The sequence below is a fragment of the Orycteropus afer genome, unplaced genomic scaffold (genome assembly GCF_000298275.1).
Source record: "Orycteropus afer afer isolate SDZICR_OR568_19922 unplaced genomic scaffold, OryAfe1.0 scaffold00484, whole genome shotgun sequence".
In the NCBI taxonomy this organism is placed as follows: domain Eukaryota; kingdom Metazoa; phylum Chordata; class Mammalia; order Tubulidentata; family Orycteropodidae; genus Orycteropus; species Orycteropus afer.
The window spans coordinates 1,271,384-1,276,790 of record NW_006922071.1 but is presented as its reverse complement, the minus strand read 5'-3'; positions in this window follow the sequence as shown (position 1 = coordinate 1,276,790).

Here is a 5,407-nt window from a genome sequence, read left to right as displayed (position 1 = left end):
GCTAACCAGAAGGCTGGCGGTTCAAACCCACCAGCCACTCCTCAGAAGGAAGGTTGGTCAATCCTAGTTCTGTAGTGACACCACCTCGGAAACCCAAGGAGGGGTCGCTATGAGTTGGGGCCCACTCGATGGCACATAACAACAATGTATATATATATATGTATATATATATATATATGTATATGTTGTTATTGTTATGTGCTGTTGAGTTGGACTCGACTCACAGAGACCCTTCCTTGGATTTCCGAGGTGGTATCACTACGGAATTAGATTGCCCAACCTTCCTTCCGTGGAGTGGCTAATAGGTTTGAACCGCCAGCTTTCCGGTTAGTTAGTGCCTTAGGCACTACGCACCCAAACTGGATGTGAAAAAATAATGTCTTGTGACTCAAATTCATGGCAAAAGACTGAATAAACACATTTATTTTTATCTTCCAAATAACATTGAAAGAACAAGATTTAATATTTGTATAAATTTAATAATCTATGGAAAGTTGAGAAAGTTTATACTAACGAATTAAATAGAGAAGAATTTCTGAAAGATATATGACATATTAAAGAAACTTCTGTTTTTGAATGCAATCTACTAATTGGCACTAAGCTTTCCTTTGTATCAGAAACAAATACCAAAGTGAATTACATATAAGAGATATGTGTACAGATAAGTGTTCAAGTATGTGACAACAGGCAGTGCATGCTTATCCTTCATGGAAAAAGAAAAACACACGAGTTGATCTCCACCCTGTTCCAGGCTCTCATTAGAGACACTTTTCCTAACCTCGCACAGGTAAATGAACCTTAGGAATAAGAGCTGAGAGGCAGAGATTAGAGATTGGATCTATTGAAGTGGCTGGCATTTGAAGGAAATTGTATAGGAGAGGAGAGAGAGGCACAGGGAAGGACTGCAAATTTCAGACTAGGGGCGTAAAATCAAAAACCAAAACTGTTGCCTATTGCTAAAAGAGAAAGAAGGCTGCATCTCTTGACCTCCTCTAACTGCAGAAGAGGAAGACAGAATCACCGTCAGTAATCCAAGGCGTATTCCTGCAAGGCCAGACATGCTGCCTCCCTCTAGCCCTTTCACCAACCGCTTCTCCCAAAGCACCCACCACGTCTCTCCTGGGTTCAATAATTCGCTGCAGTGGCCACACAGAACTCACAGATTATGGAGTTTATTAGGGAAGCACCACAGGCTACAATTCAAGTTCAGGAAAAATGCTCAGTCTCTCTCCCAGCCCACAGTCTCTCTCCTAATAGTCTGTCACAATCTCTCTCCCTACAGTGAGTGTCCCTTGGTGTCTCACTCAGCAATGCATGTCTCTTGTGTCTCTTTCCCAGAAACACATGTCTCTTTCAGGAGCATGTCCTCCTCAACCAGCAGTCAGAGAGAGAGAGACCACTGCCTCTAGGAGGCCTCCTTTAGAGCCTGGCAGAGTGGCCACATTAACCAATCATAACATCAGAATTTTAAGCACCTGAGAGAGAGCAGGAACCTCCCAGAACATTGCTTTGTGTTGCGCCCAGCAGAAATACCCCAGGTGGATAATTTTTACAATCAGGAACTCCTCAGTTGTTCACACCAAATTCCACCACAGAGTTTACAGACTTATGGCTAGAAAAGCCACACTAAGAAATTTACTGCACCACACCTATGAATTGATTCTGACTTATAATAACCCTAGAAGACAGAGTAGGATTGCCCATATGGGGTTCACAGGTTGTTACTTTTACATAAGCAGATTGCCACATCTTCCTCCCTCAGAGCAGGTGGGATCAAACTGCCAACCTTTCTATTAGTGGCTGAGTGATTAAAAGCTGTGCCACCGGGGTTCCTTTTCAGGGGTTTAGTGTGAGTTTTTGTCTGTATAAATAAAATGTCTGAGAGGAAAATATAATTATATGATTATATATATATACATATATATATATATATATATATATGAAAAGCTACAATTATGTTTTTAAAAGCTACTCTCTTATGGCTTGTGTTGCTGTGATACATATTTTTACCACTAAAAGTTCTATTTGTTTAATCTGCCATAGATCATAAATGAGAACATGTTAGGCTTAAATTAAGGAACATAATGCATGTATAATAAAAACTAAAACCAAAAGCATGGGCACTGAATCGATTTTGAGTCATAGTGATCATATAGGACAGAGGAGAACTGCACCATAGAATTTCCCTGGTTGAAAATCTTTATGGAACCAGATTGCCACATCTCTCTCCCATGGAGTTACTGATAGACTCCAACTCTTAACATTTAGGCTAGCATCTGAGTGCTTTAACTGCTGTACAACCAAAATTCCTTAATATATATAATAGGTAATAATTTTAATTTTTGTATATTATAAAATGGTTATATAAAAGTTTTGAATTTGCTTTTGTCTAGCACCTAGAACACTAATGACTAAAACAACCTTAAACTTCAGGTCTTGAGATTACTTGGATTAAACTAGTGCACAACCCAGGTTGCAGATGCAATGTGTGCTTGTTGTTAGGTGACATCAAGTTGACTCCTACCCATATAGAACCTATGTATGATGAAACAAAACACTGGTCCTGCATCATCCTCACAATCATTGCAGTGTTTGAGCCAATCGTCAGAGCCACTGTATCAACACATTTCTTTGAGGGTATTTTTTCTCTCTGACTCATTACGTACCAAGCATGATATCCTTTTCCAGGGACTAGTTCCTCTGGTAAGATGTCCAAAGCACATGAGATGAAGTCTTGCCATCCTGGCTTCTAAGGTGCATTCAAAACAGATTTATTTGTTCATTCTTCCATTCAATGTTCTAGGCTAACACCATATTTCAAAGGCAACAATTCTTCTGCAGTATTCTCTAGTCATTGCCCAGGTCTCAAATGCATACCAGGCTATTGGAAATACTATAACTTGGGTCAGGTCTGTCTTAATCCTCAAAGTGACATCTTTGCTTTTGAACACTCTAAAGAGATCTTTTGCAACAGATTTGCTCAATGTGATATGTTGATGGATTTCTTGACTGTTGCTACTATAGTTGTAGACTGTGGACCAAGTGAAATGAAATTTTTGACAAGTTCAATATATTGTCCATTTTTCATGATGCTGCTTATTGATCTAGTTGTGAGGATTTTTGTTTTCTTTATGTTGAGGTGTAACCTGTACTGAACGTTGTAGTCTTTGATCCTGACCAGTCAGTGCTTTAAGTCTTCATCACTTTCAGCAAACAATGTTGTGTCATCTGCATGTCACAACTGTCAAAGTCTTGGTTGTTACTGAGTCTTCTTCCAATCTGGAATAGGTTTCTTCTTGATATAATTCCTTTTCATACAGTCTAGTTTCTCAGATTATTTGGTCACTATACAGATTGAATAAGCATGGTGAAAAAATACAATCCTAATCCATACCTTTCCTGATTTTAAACCATGCACTGTCCTCTTGTTCTGTTTGAATGACTGCCTTTTATTCTGTGTACAGGATCCACATGCATACAATTGGGTAGTTTGGAATTAACAGTCTTCTCAGTGTTATCCATAATTGGTTAAGATGCACAAATAATGCAAGATTATGCTGGTTCATATCTTGTTCACTTCATCCTGAATGTGAAGGCTTCTGACATCTGAAACTTCTTTGGAGAAGAGGTCTTATGGATTTTTTACCCTATTCTTGATTTGGGCTTTGGTTTCTCTCTCATTCACCTGTTGTTGTTAGTTGTTAGGTGACATCGAGTCCTCTAGAACTCATAATGACACTGGGTATGGCAGAACAAAACACTGCGCAGTCCTGTGTCAGACCCACGATCCCTGCTATAACCAAGCCCATCATTGCAACCACTGTGTCAATTCATTTCATTAAGGGCCTTCCCCTTTTTTGTTGAACCCCCACTTTACCAAACATGATATGCTTCTCCAGGAAATGGTCCCTTCTTACAACATGACCAAAGTAGGTAAGATGAAGTCAGGCCATTCTTGCTTCCAAGGAACATTCAGGCTGTACTTCCTACAGGACAGATTTGTAAGTTCTTTTAGCAGTCCATGGTACTTCCAGTATTCTTTGACAACACCACAACTCAAAAGCATTGACTTTTCTTCAGTCTTTCTTATTCATTGTCCATCTCTCACATGTATATGAGGTGACTGAAAATACTGTGGCTCTTGTCAGGCACACCTTAGTCTCCAAGGAGATATCTTTGCTCTTCAGCGCTTGAAGGAGATCTTTTGCAGTAGATTTGGCCAATGTAATACACCATCTGATAACTTCTGCTTCCATTGGTGTTGATTGTAGAATGAATTCATATGAAGTCTTTGAGAAGCTTAATCTTTTCTCCACTTATTGTGATGCTACTTATTGCTCTAGTTGTGAGGATTTTTGTTTTCTTTATATTGAAGTGTAATCCATACTGCAGACTGTAGTTGCCAAAGAGGCAAGGTGGCTGCATCTTCCAATCTCCTCTAACCCCACAAGAGGAAGAAAGAATCACCATCAATAGCCCAAGGCCTATTCCTGCAAGGCGAGGCATGCTGCCTTCTCCAGCCCTTTCACCAACCCTGACACTAACTGTTCTTACCGTAGCACCCACAAACTCTTTTCTGGGTTCAATAATTTGCAGCAGTGACCACACAGAACTCATAGATTATGGGGTTTATTTGGGAAGCAACAGGCTAAAATTCAGTTTGAGAAATTGACTCAGTCTCTCTCAGACAGCCGTCTCACTTAGCAGGCAGCAGTCTCTCAGCAGTGTGTGTCTCTCATGTCTCTCTCACCAGTGCATGTCTCTCACATCTATCACTCAATAGTGAATGTCTCTTGTGTCTCTCTCAGCAAGTGCATATCTCTTAGGAGTGTGTTTCTCTCAGAAGCATATCTTTCTCAGCCAGTAGTAGGAAAGACTCCTTCCGCTTCTAGGAGGGCTCCTTTTGAGCCTGGCAGAGTGGCCAACCTAACCAAGCCCAACATCAGAATTCTATATACCTGAGAGAGAACTTCCCAGAAAATTGCTTCATGCTGCTCCAACAAAAATAGCCCATGTGGATAATTTTAACAATCAGAAACTACTCAGTTGCTCACTGCAAATTCCACCACAGAATTTACAAAGAATTATGACTAGGAAAACCATACCAGGTAATTTACTATACCACAGTAGTCTTCAATGTCCATCAGTAAGTGCTTCAAGTCATTGTCACTTTCAGAGAGCAAAATTATGTCATCTGTATAATATGGGATTTTAATGAGTCTTCCTTAAATCCTGATGCTTTGTCCTTCTTCATATAGTCCAGTTTCTCTAATTATTTGCTCAGCACACAGATTAAATAACTCTGGTGAAAGGATATAACCCCGACACAGACACACTCACTTCCTGATTTTAAACCATGCAGTATCCCCTTGTTCTGTTCACATGACAGCCTCCTGGTCTATGTATA